This window comes from Cottoperca gobio, chromosome 8 (genome assembly GCF_900634415.1).
Source record: "Cottoperca gobio chromosome 8, fCotGob3.1, whole genome shotgun sequence".
Classification (NCBI taxonomy): Eukaryota; Metazoa; Chordata; class Actinopteri; order Perciformes; family Bovichtidae; genus Cottoperca; species Cottoperca gobio.
This window is the reverse complement of record NC_041362.1, coordinates 7,997,384-8,016,232: the sequence shown is the minus strand read 5'-3', so window position 1 is coordinate 8,016,232 and position 18,849 is coordinate 7,997,384. Positions and strand designations below refer to the sequence as shown.

Below are 18,849 nucleotides of genomic sequence, written 5' to 3'. Positions count from 1 at the left end.
CCAGTACCACAATGGAAACCCTGATGAGGAGCACATGCAATTGCTCTCTCTTAATAAAATCTCACAGTTCCCATTACACCCCGGCACAATGGGCCTCTCGCCTGGCCGCTGATTGAGTTCCTACTCTCCGGGAGCTATAATAGCAGCCAAGCCACTCCCTCCCACCACCCTCACCCATTTCACCTCGCTTCCCTCCTTCAACAGCCCTTCGCTTGTGCTTGGGATTTTGTCACAAGTAATATATTTTCACCCAATATTCACATCCCCTCTTCCTCTTCTCTCTCCGTCTGCCTTTATTTCCCCCTCTTTTCCTTTCAACCCTTGCTACATTTCCTCTCACACAGAAGAAAGAGACATATATACACAATATTTATCTGATCGATGAGTGGATACTTTTAGAGTGTTGCCCCATCTTACTTATGGGAGGCGCACCTTTTATCAGGACTACCTCGGTATCCACGCAGAAAGAGTCTGTCGAGGAGCAGTGCTGATTATGAGGGATTTTGAGGAGGTTTGATGAAAGAGTCACGAGGTGGGTTGGATTCCTTTGCAGGGGAAAAGGGCAAGATAGTTCTCTGAAGTGGGTTAGCTTGTGGGAAAGAGGATTTATTCGGTGTAATTGCACTTTCTTTTTAGCGGTAGTCTAGCCTCAAGCATAAATGCACCTTGAAGGAGAATTCACTCTTAAGCAACACAACTAACAAATGTTAGCAAAAAGTGAATGTAGAAACAAATCATATGTATCAGTTAACTTGGTTAAATACATAAGCTCCTATGTCTTCTAACTCAAGCCAGTTTAATGTCAATAGTCCATAAATAGTAAGTTGGCTTCCCATAATGAAAGAATAGCATAAATAAAATCTGCAACAACAGAAGAATGTAGTCAGTGGTGGCCAGACCATGACCTCATCAACCCTTGCAACTTTCTTAAGGTGTGGTTTTGGTGTTGAAATGCAGCAGTGGTTGGAACGGCCGTGTGGTTACTGCAAATTAAAGGATGAGCATGAAACTCGGATTTGATTTATTAAATTCTTCTAACTCACACCCACTTTGAGGGCCTTTGCAGCACAGCCCACACCCACTTTGTAGTGGGTCAAAGAGGTAATTTCATATTCCTTGTTGAATTGCAATGATATAATCAAAACATTATGAGGATATGTACACACACACACACACACACACACACACACACACACACACACACACACACACACACACATGCATCCACACATACTGACCTAGTACATATATACACACATCAGTAAACAGAGAAGCACACACTTAGCTCCTCACAGGTGGTAAGCCATTAGAGACCTTTTCATTAGCTGTTTTCAAGAAGTGAGTCAGGTAAATCGAGGCATTCCCTACTGCTGTGTGATGCTAGTAAAGGTCAGCAGCCGGTGGCTTTTCTCCCATCTATACTACACTTACTCCCTGAGTAGAACGCAGACACCCTGGGAGTCAGGGGGGAAGGGAAAGCTTGTTTTCACTTGCTGGCCTCATGTGGATGCCACATATTTATGCTCGAGAAAATAAGCACACATCTTTTTAGATAAGAGTATGGCTTCTAGATATCACTTTTTTTTTCTGGCAGGGATCTTTAAACTTGGCAGTGTGAAAGCGAGCAGTAGGGATAGAGAAAATGAGAGATGTTCATTCTGGCACTGTCCAGTCTACTGTTTAACGTCAGTGAAGCTGTTTCATGGAGGTCAGAGCTCTTGATGCAGACTTTCTGTCACTGTGATACTCCCTCGGCTTGGCATCGGCTTCTTATGTCATATTAATTTCATATGGACTAGTAGATGGCCAGCCTCTGATGTGCTTTATATTGATTTTTTGTGTGTTATTTATATTTGATCCAGTTGGCTGACTTGTCTATGTGTGAGGGGACTGATACCATGAAGATAAGGATGTCAGATCAGTCGGGTGCCATGCTTTATTTCCCCCTCGACAAATCCACCAAAGTTTTCTCATCTCATCCCCGCGCCACGGTGACAGCCCGACAGGAGGGGTCCAGCCCGACACACTGCAGCGATAGACAGCTCACGCTGACTATAATGCCAACCGTTGCTCATGCGACAAGAGCCCATCCCATCTCATTTCATTGAGAGAGGGGGCAGAGAGAGGGAGCAGAGAGAGAGAGAGAGAGAGAGAGAGAGAGAGAGAGAGAGAGAGAGAGAGAGAGAGAGAGAGAGAGAGAGAGAGAGAGAGACAGAGACAGAGGAAGAGAGAGAGACAAAGGAAGAGAGAGGGAGAGAGGAGGGAGAAGGAGAGAGAGAGAGAGAAGGGGGGGGGGGAGAGAGGGAGACAGAGAGGGAAGAGAGAAGCGAGAGCAGAGAGAAAGAGGAGAGAGGAGGGAAAGAGAGAAGAGATATAGAGTTTATAGAGAGATAGAGAGAGAGAGTAGATCTTAAATCATATCTGATCATTAGATAAAGAGAGTATAGTAGGTATATTATCTAGATCTCGTCTATATATATTATCTACTTCTAGCGAAACGATCTCTCATATCTTCTTCTTCTCTCTACTCTCTCTCTCTATCTCTCTCTTTCTCTCTCTCTCTCTTTGAGAGAGGTGGGGGAAAGAGAGAGGTTGTTGACTGGCATCCAGTCAAGGAAAAAAGACCGATTTTTGAGCTGTAGACAGTCTGCCACTGCGATGGTAATCCTTCAGTAACACCCTTCCTCTGCTGTGTAGGTAGTCTGTCAAACTGATAAACTCATGCACACACATAAACATGGATTATATAAACCTGTTCTGTACATACGCAAGCAACTTGTATGCCTGAACTCTGACGTAGAAATCACTGTCTCACTTTCAATATCAGAAAAGAATTGCCAATCACTGCACTTGTCTAAAAACTCATTTTTAGTTTAATGCAAAATCTATCTCAGCTCACTGGAGAACAAGTCAAAACTGTTGATAGAGACAAGTGATGAGAAGAGGAGCTCAAAGTTGACTGTATTACTTGCAAAACTGCAGTTTTAATATCACTCCCCTCTCCAAACTTTTTCTCATCTGTCTTTGTGATAATACTATCTATAACTATCAGAAACAATTTACATCAGCAAATACGGGTAGGAGATTGTTGCTGCCTCTGACCTTGTGTTTAAAGTGAGACCCACTTCTCATTTGCACTTGTTTATTTGCACAGTAATGATGCCACAGTCAGCAACATAACCGGAGCAGTCTTCAAAAGTCAGTTGACATTGGTCAGTGTTGAGCATTTGCAGTTGCTTGCTTTGCACCCACATTATAAAATCATAACACATATGCTTTCTTCCCCTGCACAATATGTTTACTCCCTCTGGTTAAAACCTGCCAAAAGCGTGAGTGATTTCATTCTCCACTGAAAAGCAACCCGTCATTAGTTGTTTTTTAAAATGTGGGTGTGTGGCTCTTAGAGACTAATGTGATTAAGCGCTGCACAAATAAATTCAACTTGACTTTTCCTATTAGAGGTTGGACCTGTTAATCCAATTTTAAATGCGGGTTTACATCTGTGATTTCGACACAAATAACTATGATTACTTTCTTCCTAAATATATAAGCCATGTTTTCCAAATCCCCAAGGATCTAGACGTGCTCTATATGAAAAGATAACTTCTGTTATAATTTTTGCAATATAAATAATATAAATATAATATAAATAAAATAAAATAGCTAAAAACCTGACTTTTATTCTTTGATTGATCACCAACTTGTCAAGCCTGCCTTACACCTCTGGGTTGTAGTAGCAGTATTAGTCATGCGAGCCGCAATTTTGCCAATGTACAAAAAGAACCGATCACAAAGCAAGGATTGATATAATTCTTACATAAAAGAGCGGCAAGTAATGAGTATTACATTCCTAACGGTGTCGAACACACGTAGGACAGCGCACAGCACAGCAGTAGCAGAGCACTCAATATATAAACATAGCATTCTCTGGTTGATATGCATTGGATTAGATCAGAGAGGATTAGAGGAATGTGGAGGCAGGTTGGTGAGAACAGATCACCTAGATTGAAGAAGGATTTCTAACACTTCTAAATGAGATATGGGCACGCATTCAGAGATAAGAAGCCTCGTATGAAAATGGGTCAATTGTTCTGCAGGTTTAGCTTGTGATTAAGAAGATTACGTTCCACCAGTGAACAACAATGGTAAAGTCAGACAGAAGCCCAGTTGTACTTAGCCACTCCGTCAGCCTGGCTGATCCCTATTCTGTCCTTTCACCAGCATTCAGACTTTCATGTTTTGAGCGATGGGACTTAAAGTACTGAGGCAGTGCATGTCAGGCAGCAGATTTTCTGCTGGAACAGAACATAACAAAGCACAGTATAATTTGACTCCTTCCAAGACCAAAGACTGTTTTGATGAAAGTTTGTGCGGGTGTGTTTTTGGTCCCACCCTATCATCCTCCATTTTTTGGGAGAAGAGTGATTACAACATCGCTAGTGGACTGCTATTGATTGATCAAACCTGGTCGTTCAGTCCTGGAGATCAGGGAGGGTTTCCATGCTGTCTTCTATCCCTCCCTAATGAAAGGGAGGCAAAGCTTGCTGCCTCCTTTGATCCTGAAGGGATTAAAACAGTGTTGCTTATGGAAGTAGAAAGATCAGCGCTGCCTGTTTCTCTGTCTGTCTGATGTGCTGCTGGGAAAGATATACAGCCTTGTGCTGTGGAGTCTGAACCTGGATCAGTTCAGGATGGGGCTAAGAGGTCTGATTCACTATATGGTCTACTGGCAAGAATGGCCACAAGGATGCTTTGATCACCAGCATGATCACTCGCTCATCTTTATTTATTTTCAACCTCTGTTTTCTCTCTCTTCTGCGGATTTAGTAAGATAGGGGCTCTGCTTTTATCTCTTGTTTCTGTTTGTTTCTCATTTCCTTGCAGAATGATATCTGTGTCTGTTGCTGCTATTACATGTTTCCTCTGTGTCTGCAAACAGTTGTTTTTGTAATGCATCACAAGCCCTCCATTGACGGCCACAGATATGAGTTTTTTTGACAGTCTTTCTGTTTGCAACAAGGAAAGAAGGTTAGAATCAATAAGATCACTTTGATATGCACAACGGCGCCTTAGACAGCTATTTGAAGGAAGTCCTGAAAAACACTAATAAACTTGAAGCCACGCTTTCAATAATTAAAGATGATTTTCTCTGAGCAAAAATTGTTTTGCGGGAGCTGGTGAGGTTGAAGGCTTTGATACAGCCCAGAAGCCTTCATAAAAGTTTTAAATGTAGAGAGAGTAATTGACATTTTTCGCAAGTTGGCAGTCAGAACCACATATGCTTTGCCAAGTGGGCCCTCAAGTTTGTGCGGTCAGTCTCTCCCTTGCTCTCTCTCTCTCTCTCTCTCTCCCTCCTTTTCTCTCTCTCTCTTATACACACACAGGCACACACACTGTTTCTGTCTGGTGCATTTTCAGTTTGATCTGTTTTATGGATTTCTCTCACAACTCAGTTGAAAAATTCAATTAATTGAGGCGTGCTGAGAAATATCTATCAGATCAGGATACAGTCGTTTTTCAGAGTGTGGACCATGCAGTATTCATATCTGCATGATGCATAGAGTGCAAAACGTAAACCATGGTGGAACAGTTGATTTATGTACATATCTGCCTGATTTATCTGTACTGCTACACACACACACATTGAGGCAGGCACTTTAGGTGATGAAACAGCCGACCAGGTACTTTCGTTTTTGAGCCCTGGGGCAGTGGAATGCACTGTGATACGTACATGTGACATGTGGTTCCACTAATAACTGTACACTTGTTGTGTGCCCTTGTGAAGCCACTGTTTGTATAGCCTTCAAGCCAATTGGTGTGTTTATGCTAAATATTCCCACTAGAGGATTTGTGTGTAGCTATTTAACACACACAAACAGTTATTTTTTCCCACATGTATGTTCCCACTGAGGGAAGGTGGAGTTGTTAAAGAGACGCTGATAGCCGCTGGCACAAGTTGTAGCTCCGTCTGATCGTTCTCTCTGGGAGCGCTGTGCATCTGAGAGCAAAAACACAGTGAGTGGCATCAGAGAGAGAGAGAGGGAGAGAGAGTGAGAGAGACTCTTTCTACTTCCTCCTACTACATGCTCATTAGGCTGGAGACCACTGAGCTGCGTGAGGCCCAGTACCTGTGTGCCTAACAAAGAAAAGCCTGACATTACCGCCTATTTATCAGAAGTTGTTGAACTCGTCAATGCACTAGCAGGCATCAATACATCAATAAATCAGCGATCACTCTGGGCGGTCTTGACTTCTATAGCTTCCTGTCGCCCTGACACCCTTTTATATACTCCGTTTTATTCACTTTTTATGTGCCGGGTTGATGTATTTTATCGAGCTAGTTACTACAGAACATAAACTAGGGATTACAACCTTGTGCATAAAAAAAATCTGCCCCCAGAGAGAAATGGAAGCAATCTGTTTTTAATATACCCTACTTCTTATTCTCTGCACTGCTTCCACGCTTTGCTTTCCATCACTCAGTCTGCCGTCCTTGTTGCCTGCAAATGTATGCAGGAATTGAGAAACAATGTTTTCATATCCTATTATCCAGAGAATTTGTCTGGCCCTCTCACCCCTCCATTTTCCCCTTCTACTTTACCTTTCTACCTGTTAAGACTTCCAGAAGCAGATGTTGTTATCTCCCAGGCTTTAAACAGCCTGTCACATCCACTAGCTTCTGCTTTCTTCAAAAGCTGTCTCCCACTACCTTGCTGGATGCACTCCCTGCGGTTGCTGATACCTGCTGGGAGGCGCAGCCAGCGATGTCAAACTTGGACGACTGCGGGGGTAAAAAAAGGAGGAACCTAAACAAGGGTCAGAATGATGGAAGGAAGAAGAGCAGATGAGTGAAAGACTGAGGGATGGCGCCGCAATAAGGTTGTTATTTATTTTTTTCCTTCTCCTTCCAAAGCGGACATTATTGATTTTTCTAACCTGAAACACAGCCACAGTAGAACCTTCCATCGTCCTATAGATTGGAATTGATTGCCTTGAGGCTCTCTTGTCCTGTAAATATTAGCAAGACGTTATTGATTCCATTAGTGGCTGGCTGCTATTTGTGACAATGGTATGGATGGCTGTTGTTGGTAAAAGTAAACCGATGCTGGCCAGTCCTTTTTTCACAGCACATTAAGATCTTGTTTTACACATATTGCTGTATTTCACCTGTCCTTGCAGCCATTATGAGGCAAATGGTCACCTACTTGATTTGTGTAGCACCTTTTGAAAGCAAGCTATTCAGGTGGATGATATACTAGAGCACAGCCATTCTCATCAGTCCATTTATTCATCTTCAAAGAAGGTATCAACACTCTATTTGCTGCCAGATGTTTCTTTGTATACAGCCATACACAGAGGATGACAGTAAAGTGTTTTTTTTTTTTAAGTGTAAAGAGCCTGACCTTATATGTGACCTTCACTACCCAGAGCTGATTTCTGCATGATGGAAAGATAGGGAGGAGGCCACTGCTTCAAAATAGTTCTAGTCCCACGCTCGTAAAGCCTGGACACAATGCTCATATAGGGGCCGATGATGTACAGTGTATATAGACTGTGGGTGTTTCATCTAATCTGAGGAAGCGATGGGCCGGGAGAGTGCTGCTTAAGAGCACAGGGGAGAGCGAGGTGGCCCACGCACGGTTGCTCTGTTAACCCGCATCTCTTCAAACTCCCCCCCTCCTGCATATTCTACTGTTGTCTCAGGAACACAAAGACTATTTTCAGGCAGCCAATCCACAGAGGAGTGGGAAACTGCAGCCCTGCATGCCCCTAAAAGCCTTCATGACTTTTTAATCGTTGGCTCAGGGCTCTGCGTCCAGCGGTTGGAGAGTGGACCCCACTGCCAGAGCTCCGCTTCACAGAGGGATCAAATCCCCCCCGCTTGAATCTTGGGCCTGTCAAAGCAGTCAGGCATGGAGGCAGTGGATGGGTGGCGTCTGAAGGTGAGGGAGGGAGGGTGAGAGACAGAGTTGGCAGTGGAAAAAAGCAGTTTGCGGTTGAGAAGGGTGGATGGTAGAAAGCAGCCAGGAGGGAATGTTTGTAAAGGGAGAAAGAATGTATGTGAAACTGCTGAGAGAAGGAATAGCCCTGCACCAAAATAGCCATTTCTGAGCTGAGAGAGAATTTGTTCAGTGTAGTTGTAAGAGAAAAGTTATGTATGTGTGTGTATATGTGTATGTGTGTGTGCATGGTATGTTCGGTGGGGGCAACACAGCATTTGGAAGTGATGGATTGTTACAGCATACCAAACAGAGTAGGTAAGGTGGGTGGTGGATTTTATTGGAGAGCTGGAAAGGTTTTGTGATGAATAATAGTCATGAGTGAATTGGTCATTGTCAGAACCCTCCAGAGCCTATTGAATCAGCAAGGCTAGGGTTTTACAATGAGCTTCAGCTAGGAAGATCAGCCTGTTGGGCCGTAATAGATGGAAAGTGAGTTGATGGAGGCAGGAGGTACAATAGATGAGGCTAGCTCTCACCGCTGGAGCGGCATTTGTCTGTGGGGAAATGGGCCACAGGAGAGACCTGTGTTCCTCCCACACACTGTGCAGAGATCAGAGAGCAATACGGATGCATTTGATGATTGCATACAGGCATGTGTACCCACACACATGCACAGATGCACGCACACAGACAATGAGACTCAAAGAAAAGTAAACATGCAGCAGGGGTAGCATGCTGGCTAATGATGCCCCGTTGACCCATCACTAATGATCCCCCTCAACTCAGGCAGGAACATGATGGGCTTTGATCTGCCTGTCATTAAGGGACTGTGGAGTACATGCACGTCTCTTTAATCTGATGAAGAATTCAGATGTACACGGATCCACTGGAGAGACGCCCATACACAACTACAAGCATGCTTCCTCATGAATAAATATACATCCACGCGCGCGTGTGAAGACACAAGTAAACACTTACTTTACACCTACGAAAAGTGTGTATAAAGGTCAGGTATGTAGATGTTTGCATTTTACACACACACATATGCAGGAAAGCACAAAAAGCCCTTAAATCCATGACAGAGATTAAACATGTCATTTTACTCGCAATGGTAAAAGAGAAGTAATAAATAAAATAGATGATTTATTAATATCCCAAATTGTAATCCACTGCATTATATGTATATTAAAGCACATTACTTACCATGGCATGGTGAGCGTTAAAGTGCTTCTAATAAAATTCTTAAGTGCCTACAAGGCAGCGGCAGATCTCCGAGCAGTATCTCCTCAGTGTCTCACTAATGGGACTGATGTAAATATGTTCATTTGTGAATCTTCCCTCTAATTTAGTGCTGCTCACATTGTAGATGAAGATTATCTAGGGATTATGAGGCTTGAAAAAAACGCTATTTGATGTGTATTTATGCACGGTTTATAGATGTAGTAATGTGGAATTAGGTCCCATCATGGGTGGAAAATACAAACGTGAAAAAAATAAAAGTGTCACTCCTACCTTCCCCCATCTGGCTCCCTGTCAGGTTGTCATTTAGTGATATTCGTTTCCAAAAGTGGAAATTTAGCCGACGTTTATGATGCAAATCACAGGCTATAACTCTATGTGGTGTGGAGGGCTGCATTAAGCCTTCAAATCACTCATCCCGTTGCATGGGCGCCAGTAACATCATGCTATATCTGCTTGATCGCATATTTCAGTGTTTGCTTGCAGCCAACAACAGTTAATGCCTCTGCTTTGTAAGTCCTTAGAGGCGGAGAAAGTTCAGAGAATTACCAATATGATTTTCTTTCACACTAGTATGTTAAAAGCGGTGGGGGTGGGCGTTTGTGGGGGGGGGGGGGGGGGGGGGGATACATTAACCTGATAGAAGATGGTGTTCCTATTTAAATTTATGTAATTTCTAGCTATAACCTCCAGGATATATGTGACATTGTGTGAAAACTAAAATTGCTGTGGTTGTAATTCCTTTTTCTTTTTCTTTTTTTTTGTTGTTATAAAGAGCTCTTACATATTTATAAGACCATGTCAAAAAAATAAAGCTAACCTTGGTTTTTACTTTCCACATTTCCAAACTTCTTCCTGCGAACGGACATGTTGGGATCCAGAAGGTTGAAGGTTTGAATGGATGGTTCTGGATGGATTTTCCCTTTAGCAGAGTTCTTAATCTTTACCTTCGACCCAAATGCAAGAAGACGACCCTGCCAACATCACTGGAAGCCATGTTCGCTTGAGTGCAAGCTCATGAATATAATTAGAAAAACATCATCGACCTCATATATTAGATAGCATTGTTGGCACAGAACTCCTGGCACAAAGCTGCAGTTTGTGCCATTGTTATGATCACTATCAAGGGGTATGGTATGGCTTTTCTTGTAAGACAGATTGCAATTTTTAGATCAACATGACACAATATTTACAAATGGAAACGTGGGCTTGTTACACTTATCTTCATTAAGTGAACAGATGTCAGACATTTTGGTAGGAGAAGGGTGATTAAGTACGCTGAGAGTTTGATTGTATGTATATAACAACTATATCGTCAAATTAAGTGGACAGATCTTCTACTTTGTTTTCCTAAATTGTGCACTTCGAGAAGCAAGGGAAATGCAGTACACATCTTTAATGTACTGTCAGAATTAGCGTCTAATCGTTATTCATTAATCCCATTCTCTCGCATGGATCATTTCAAACTATTCACATAGGATATTATGAAGCACGTCGTGTTTCTCACACTAAACCATCCTACAGGATCATGTAGAGAGAGCGAGAGCACAACAATTAGTATCTCTGACTGATAATTGTTTCCCTGCTTTGTTCAACTTACATGCTTCTCACTCAGCTCCCGTTACTGTATCTGATAATTGAGATGAACAATGTGGTGTGAAGTCATGTAAGAACCAGCCAAACGCCTCCATTAGCGTAATGTCAGGGCGTTCAGATCTGCTGTCTGCCTGCTGGTGTAATGCTGGCTGCTGTCTTCACACAATGCCACAGAGCTGTGTTCACCCCCTGTCTTCCCACCTGCTTCGGGGGGCATGTGCACTTCAGAGACAGCAACCAGCAAAGAAGACTAAGATGCCTCTTTGGTCAGAGATGTGGGATGTTGGAGGAAAGGAGGCTGGCAGCTTTGAGGTTCCACCTGAAAGGAAGTGATTTTAAGGGGTGATGGCGTAGCTCTCACACCATCACAGAGCTGGTCAGAGGGCCACTGTAATGTGGTGGGGAGAGGCAGTGATGTGACAATCTTCATTCCGTCAGCTCTCACACTCCAGAGGCCTCATTTAGGAGCAGCTACTCTCACCGCAGGCCACCATTCCCACAAAGGTGATAATCCTGCTACACATCACCTCAGACCTCCACCGAATTAAGAAAAGATGAAAAAAGCTCCGTGTGTAATCCGTGTGACGTATAGTGAGGTCCCAATCCCCGAGCGGATGATGCGTTGACTCAAAAAGATGGCGTTTGTTTTCTGCAAAACATGTAAATAAAGCATCGCCAACACTGATTGCTGTTCACGTCTAGGCTCAGAGGAAGGAAGTGAGACAGACAGGCAGGCTGTGTAAATGTAATGAAGGGAGATAATAATTATTTTCTCTGTCAGCTGCTCTCTGTCATTAGCATTTACTGCCAGCCCCTGCCACTCACTGCTTGGTGCCCATGAACTCTGCCACACTGATAAGAATCACAATCACCAGCCATTCCTCACACATATATTACAATGGCAGGCGCCCTGATACCTCGCACCTAGCAAAAACATTATTAGCATGCTAGTGGTATCTCTCCAATTCAGAGATTCAAAGGGGTCGGCTGGGGAGAAAAGCCCACATGGCACATGGCATGGCAGACATGGCAGTTTGAGTCCGTGCATTTCACCTGATAATATTATGTTGTCTGTATCTTAAAGAAACACACACACACACACACACACACACACACACACACACACACACACACACACACACACACACACACACAAGGATGAGCATATTCAAATACGTTTTCCTGCACTTGCACACACACGTACAGTGTGAGGGATAAAGGAGAACAAGGAGCAGACAGGCTTTCAAAATGTCAAGAGCAAAGATGACTCTCTCCTCCAAAAAAGAACAACTCGATCTATATTTTAATGGTGGGAGGGAAAGATCCAGATTATGTCTCTTGCATCAAGCAATTAAATCAAGACCTGTCTGATATCTTCATGGAGCTACGCACAGAGGTCCCAGGATGGACAGGCAGCACAGCACAGCATTGCAGGTGCATCTGATCATCTCCATCTCAATGCGTGTGAAATAATGTTCCCCCCACCGTACCCTCTACTAATTAGGATCTAATTATCCAGGCTAGTGTAAACAATCACAGCAGATGGCATAGCGCGCAGTATTAACTCTAATGACCCGAGGCCCTGTGGAATTCACATTTCAGCGCGTTTGTTTATTTTCCTCCATTAGTCTTTGCCCTACTTTCTAAATTCACTTAGGCCTATTTCCAACCTTCTCATGCCTTGAGAAAAGCTGCCCGCCTATTTCCTTTGCAGCTCTCGTTTTTTTTATTTGCTGTTTCTTCCACTTACTGTCGTTTATCTGTGTTGTGTTGCTTTCTGTTTTTGTTGTTGTTTTTCAAACAATGTCAATTAGTTCTCGCAAAGATCAAGTGGAAATTTGTACCTATTTTCTCCCCCACCCGCTACCATCTCCTCCCGTCTCCCTAGTGAAAAGAGAAAAGAGGAGAATCAGAGAGAGAATGTGATATGATCTGGCGCACAAAAAACATACTTCTTCTAAATCGAAGAAGCCATCTGTCTCACCTGGGAAATACTACTGTGATGTCAGTCACACACACACTACAACGGATGGGAAGCTTGAATCATTTCCCATTGTGTTGAACCCATAAAAGCTCTCCAAACCTATAAAATAATTGCATATATCATTTCCTTAGAAAGTAAGAAATTGCCAGAGTGTCTTGCTTACATTCCTAAGTTGATACATCGATCTGTTGTCTCCAACAATATGATCGCAGCTCGCTACTGTAAGACTAAATCTTATGTGAGTGCCACACAGTCAGACCAAAATCCCTGCTTTGTCTGTTACAAAGCTTGCACCATCGCACGGTGATTAAAGACATAACGTTCCTACACCTAGCTACAGTTGTTCATTTGTGGTTTCCCCACTGTTCATCGGACAGGGCTGAGCTGCCTCGAGACTTAATGCTGCAGAGGGCGTGTAATGGTGGCTGTGGGTGTGTGAGGTCTCATTAATTGACGCCGGGCCTTGCGCCTGTGCTCCTCTGCGTGCCGTGTTCTCTGCCAGGAGCTGGACTTGCTAATTAGGCTCCTGGATATCACAGACGCGTCCCTTGATACGCCATACAATATAGAGCCAGTGACTCAGAAAGTGCTGGAGAGAAGGAGAGAGCAGGGCGAGAGGATGGAGGAAGATAGAGAGCAAGGAGCGATGCAGAGACACGTGAAAACAATGGAGAGACATCTCGACAGAGAGCTCAGAAGGAAAGGACGTGGAGAGAAAGTAAGGGAGATGACAAATGATGAGAGGGCAAGGAGATGGAGTGCGAAGACTACTGTATTGGGAGAGATCAAGGCCACCACAAAAGAGAAACTGCCACAACACACAAGGAGGAAACTGATATTGTGGCGGGGAGACGAGAAGAGAAACTTAAGATGGGAAGAGAAAAAAGAAGAAGGAATCAAAAAGAAAAAGATATCGAGACAGGCAGAGCATAGCGGAGAGGTAGAGGGAGGCACTCAGAGGAGCAGTGAGGCAAACAGGGAAGAATTCCAAACAGAAAGGGTGTGTGTGTGTGTGTGTGTTTGTGAATATGTGTGTGACTGTGAATTTGTCTGCGCTGCCCGCTGGATGGTGTGTCCAGATAATTCAATCTGTTGCCCATTGACTGGCCTCCCGCTCCGTCTTCGCTCCTAATTAAATCTCCATTCGTTGGCTGGATGCTAGTGCTTCTAATTGCGTTGCTGTAGCATCAGATTGACACACAGGCACACCTAGACACACACACACACACACATGCACACACGCAGGCCCCGCAGCAAGTGGGATCCCAGACACGTCACTGCGGTACATTACATCTCAATTAATCACATCAATTACACATCAATTAACCCGTGGCGATCTACTAAACACAGCTGGGATGCAGTCTGTATTTCAGCTGCGGCGACCTGAGGACTTTTTCTCCAACATCAAAGCAGACGCATCATCAAAAAGAAAAACATTATAGACAGCTTAACATGAAAATCCAGATTCCTACTCTGTCCTCTGAGCAGTGAGCACGACTGTATGAACTTTTAAAGGCGTGTCAATTGGGCCGTCATTAAACCTATTGCCACAACGAAGATACAAAGAGATCTTATACAGGGCACAGTCCTGTAGAATGGTGCATTAACATGTTCGAGGGGCGTTAAATGCAAAAGGGGTAGGGAGGTATTGCGCTGTGATGGACTGGCACTCACATCCCCCATGCAGATGCTGAGCCATGAGCCATTTCTCTAAATGAGTCTAGAGTTAGATGGAGGCTCTCCATCTCCCCTCCCTGTCTTTCAGGCCTGGCCCGTTTGTTTGGCTTTGGCTGTAATGGGTCGCTTCACCTTGCTGCCTGGCATTGGAGGACACCCCCCTCTTTCTTTTCATTTCTTGTTCTCCCCGTCTCAGTCCCTCACCCCACCCTGCCTCTACATCACTTCTTGATCTCTCTCTTTTATCATTAAGCCGTGCATTTCTCTCGCCATCTGTTTCACCATCTCTCATCCTCCTCTCTGTCTTTTCTTGTTTGCTCCCTTTCTTAATCCCTCTCTTTCGTGTCCGCCTGTTTTCTGACTCATCTAAGTGATGGAGTGTAAATCAGTGGGGTGCCAGTTGTCACGGTGACAGCAGCTAGCGACAGAGTGACCGATCAGCCTGACCTTCAGGACGGAGATCGTGTTTTCGCTGGGCACGGAGGTGTGAATCTTTGTAGCTGTTGTTGTGTGTGTGCGTTTGTTAAAAGAACTTCATGTCCTGGCCCAAACATTCTCATCTCAACTTGTAAAGCAACAAATCACCCGTATAAATGTGTGTGTGTGGGTGTGTGTGTGTGTGTGTGTGCGTGTGCGTGCGTGCGTGTGTGCGTGCGTGCGTGTGTGTGCTTGTTGTGCATGTGTGTATCTATAAAGGAAGTGTTTCATCAGTTCTTAAAATGCTTTTAACCCCCCCTCCACCCCCGCCCTTTCACCATCCCATTACTAGGCCAAGGTCACTGCCATGACTGTTGCATAACCCCCATCAGAGAGACTAACCATGACCCATCTCGCATGTTAAAGTCCAATTGGAGAGGCTAAATGACAGCACTAAATTTTCCTGGATGACATGATGCACGATGAGGTGGACTGGAGGTGGTCGATGGAGCAGGGAAGTTATGTGCATATGTATGTGTGTGAGTGAGTGAGTGTGTGTGTCTAGGACAAGAAAGATAGGTGGAGAGAAAGAGACAGCGAGGTGGAGTGAATGAGAAATGGAGAAAGAGTGAGCGGAAAACAAGACAGTACCCTTCCAAATGTTTCAACAGGCAGGGGCTCCACTTTATCGCAGCATCTCAGCGATACAGTTGTGCCCAAGTGCCAGCTTGGATGTGGTTACATACAAACACAGGTGCCTGAGGATTAAACAGAAGGCAGGAAGAGCTCCCTGCTGCTGGAGTGAAGCAGGGGTAAGGAGGTGAGGCACAAAATAACCAAGAGAAAGAATACAAGACAAAAGCCGAATGTGAACACCATCTGTGTGATTGCATGCCAGCATGGCGCAATGGGGAGCACAATGGGCCTTGGTTTATAAAACTGCCCCTGTGCCTGTGGTCTTTGTCTCACAGCTATTAAAATTCTGTGTATGCAGCAGGGAACCCGGCTGGAGCCATGCCACCATTCAACCTCAGTTGTCAGGTTAGAAAAAGGTGTTTTCATATCTTTGGTGAATGGGCCGTGGTGGTGCAGTTTGACCGTTGGGGGTAGCTGCTCTGCACAGCAACCACATTAAAGCCCTCCTGGTCCTCCTGTGCCAGTGTTTGGTCTTCACTAGATCTGCCGAGCCGTCGGTTGGCTTTTATCTATGCTCATAGTGCTGCAGGAATTCATGGTCCAGAAGGACTGCCCTCTAGCTTTCAATCTGGTAGCCTGCAGCAGGCACTGCCTTTCACCTGCCAAACCGACCGCTGTCCCTTCGTCATCACTGGAATGGAGGAGGCAACAGTTCTTCATGGCCAATGCTCTTCCTTTTCTTCCCCCCCATCTCTTCAAGAAAATATGTTAACTTTACCTTGACACACGGTCAGCCACTTTCAGATAGACTATTGGTCCTCCTATTGTTAAGTTGATTCTATAGGAATGTGTACCTTCATGCGTTACACAAATGTGTGTCTGTAAACGTGACACGAGAACTATGCATTTTGCATTTGCGTACAGCACATCATACTGCTGTAAACCGAGATGGCATCTGAGACAAATCATGGATCAGCTCAGCGATGATGATACCACAGTGGAGGCAAACAGATCCACCTGACACATTAGTGACAGCAGCATACTCAACCACAGTGAGCCATCTCTATTGTGACAGAGCTACGTATGTGCACACATGTGAAAGTTCACATATGCTTGAACAAAAATAGACACAGATGTTGACATGCATGAGTACAAACAGGCATATTGCATTTATTTACAGTATTTATCTGCAGTGGCTGACACAAACGGAAAAAAAACCACACTTAAAACACATGCAGTGTCCACCACAGACACAAACATGTATTAGCGCTTTTTGACCACAGCGATTCACTGCGAAGATCAAGCATCAGCGATGAAGAGGAAGAGGAGAATGAGGGTCAGACGAGAGGTTCTCTTTCAGAAACTCATTAGATTCCACAGCCCAGTGTGCAAAGGACTTGGTCCTCTCTTCCTTCAGCAGTAAGAAGTTCTCACAGAACCTTATAAAGAAGATAACTTGAGCTGTGTGTTGCATGGCGAGCAATCTTTCCTTGGATGTCGATTCTGCACAGTATGTGATCTTAAACTGTGACTTTTGCATTCTCCCCAGCTGGCTTTGTACCTGAAAAATATAAGCTTTGCTCTAAATGTGAAATTGGTCACAAGTGCCACAGATAGCCAGTGGCGGAAACAAATGTGAACAGATGAGTGGCACTAAAACAGGTAACCACAGTGGTGATTACTGTGCACTCAATTCCCCGTTCCGCAATTTCACATCAGTAACTTGGTATTACGCATATTCCTTGCCTCAGACGATCAATGTGTGAGTCTGGCTTTGGCATTTGCAGCAGGTCTCTAATGGCGGCTTGTTGATTGAGCCGCATCGCTAAGTGCATGTAGCGACCAAGCCCCAGAACCAGCTGGAAGTGGTTGGGTGTTGCATGTGTGCGTTTGTTCAGGCATAAGTGAATGTTTTGGGGTTGTGTGTCTATGTGTGTGTGTGTGTGTGTCAAGCATGAATGAATGTACTCGTGGATGGAATTACAGCAAAGCCACCACTCCAGCAGGTACTGCCTGGGGAAAATAGGGATGGCTCTTAGATTTGGGCTTAGACAGGGATCAGTTTCAATGGCCTGTTGGATTTCACAGTGTTTGTTTTGGAGTAGTTCATGCAAGTGTGAGAGAAAGAACAGATTAGCCAGGTAGTGCAGTGCTGTTGTTACCAAAAAGCTAAGGACTGGTTTTGGAAGCAGAAGGCGTCGAGGTGGCTGCTGTTTGTTTGCCTCCTTTTATGAGTGGTGTCTTTGAGGGTAATAGAAAGGGGAGTAAGCTGCAGCTTCCAGAAGGGTATTGTGTGTGCTGGCGTGTATGTGTGTGTGTCCTGTTCTGTGTGTTTGTGTGTTTGTGTGTATGTAGTTTGCGCATGGCCACCTGTGTGAAACACAGAGGTGCACAGTCATTCTTTTATTTGCACTTTCAATCAGGTTCAATTTTCTGTATCCCTCTCCCATCTTGGCGAGGCTGCCCTCACATTCACCTGGTTCCACCACACCATCCTCTGCATTCACCACAATAAATCCTGGGCGTGAACCTGCATGTGGATCTGGGGAGAGAAAGAGTGTCCAGCGATCTGCCATGAGAGCGAGTCTGCTAGTGTGGTAGACCTGCTACCAGTGGTGCTCCAGGCCTTGGCGGCTTACTGAAACTATTAATACAGACTTTAATTAGCCCACCACAAACACTAGCACAATCGGCTCAGTGTCGCCCGTGGCTGGCGAGGCAGACAGATCAATAGGTCTGATCATGCCTTTTTCATCAGCTCAAATGAAAGCACTTTGTCTCCAAGCTCAGCCCTGGACCTTGCGTATCACCTTAAAGGCTTTTTGTGGCTGCACTGGCTGTGTGCAGTGTTGCGGATGGGGCCTGTATAATCTGGCTGCATTAGGGAACTATAAAGATAAATGAAGGGAGGCACAGAGCATAACTCATCCTGTCAGAGAAGGGGGTTTAAGGCTGGGAAACTTTGTGTTTTCTAAAGCAGCCCATAACACCCCCACCCTCATGGCTTCCTAGTTTCGCACTCTCTCTTCCTTCTCCTTGTTTGTGCTCTTTTTTTGTGTATAATCTCGGCTGTATTTTCTCCATCTGCTTTCTGTCTATTCCCTGTCCCCATCCTCTTTTACTGATCTAGAGGTATGGAAGAGTTCATTTACACTTCCTCTGCTGCACAAATTGCTCGTCTACCTCGTTGCCAGCGCATTTCAGTTTGAAATAAAAGAGTAAGCTGCTTTTGCGGTAACAACTTATTTCATGTGCTTTTTGGCAGGCTTTCCCATTGACCTTCAAGTTCCCAATCAGTGCCGAAAAAAAATGTAAATAGCTTGTTCTGAGTCCTTATGTCTTGTGAATTGCTGAAAT

General features: G+C 44.4%; 1 protein-coding gene across 1 annotated transcript in view; it reads left to right on the top strand.

The window, feature by feature from the left end:
• The window catches only part of sdk2a (sidekick cell adhesion molecule 2a), a 76,302-nt gene that overhangs the window by 21,333 nt on the left and 36,120 nt on the right, over window positions 1–18,849 (top strand). The gene's annotated exons all lie outside the window — the stretch shown is intronic.